Raw genomic sequence first — 982 nt, 5'->3', positions numbered from 1 at the left:
TTTTCACTAGGTGATGTTACGGTATAATATTATAAAATGTAATAGATGGAAGAAGTTAAAAAACACCCATTTACAAATATTGCGTCACCACTGTTGGCTACATGTAGCATATAATGGCAGTTGAGACACTATTTCTGCTGTAGTTATTGCTGCATATACACATACAAACATGTCTCCTTAACACTATTCTGAATTCGAGCAACACTAATTCACAGCATTCAGTTTCCATCAAAATGGCATCTTATCTTTACATATACCTTCAGACCACAACAGAGGTGTCATTCTCCGATGCCCAGATGGAGCCAGTAGCATCATCATGGGGCTAAATGTTGAGCCGCAATATTCGGCCACTGTGGTATACAAAACATAATCAATAACTTGGCACATGTGGCATTATTCATTTAAACTTAAGCAGAAAAAAATACAACAAAGACTTATTGAACCTGTCTGGCCATATATTCAAGTAGCCATGAAGTTAAGACTTCCTACCAAACATTGACTATTTCTTTGTTATATAGTTGAAAGTCATTTGCCATTACAAAACATGAATACATGACGACATAATTGCCTTATCGCGTTTCTATATCAATGCATTTTATGTTGCTGAATACGGTTGCACCCGTATAGGAAAATAATTTATATATAACAGTGATCAGCGTTTGTTTAATACTATTATGTGAACTTTAGAAAAGGGAAAAAAGTCTTTAAATCTTCTCATTCCAGTGCGTCATCAGTAACCTCCTCATAAGGCCAGTCTATCACTTTAAATGGCAGTACCAGTAGCTCCTACAAGCACTTCGAACATTAGGTGATTATAGGTCAGTTAATATACATCAGTATACATACATGTATACTAGAACAAAGTTACTGTACACAGAAGTTGTATCCAACTTGCAATTAGGGTTTAAAAGTTTTCCATAACAAATCAGTGAAATGAGGCTGGGCTGGAGTGCTGTCTTTTGGCCTGATGTACCAGGATGAT

This window comes from Branchiostoma floridae, unplaced genomic scaffold, assembly GCF_000003815.2.
Source record: "Branchiostoma floridae strain S238N-H82 unplaced genomic scaffold, Bfl_VNyyK Sc7u5tJ_757, whole genome shotgun sequence".
In the NCBI taxonomy this organism is placed as follows: Eukaryota; Metazoa; Chordata; class Leptocardii; order Amphioxiformes; family Branchiostomatidae; genus Branchiostoma; species Branchiostoma floridae.
Note: the sequence above shows the minus strand (reverse complement) of the source record.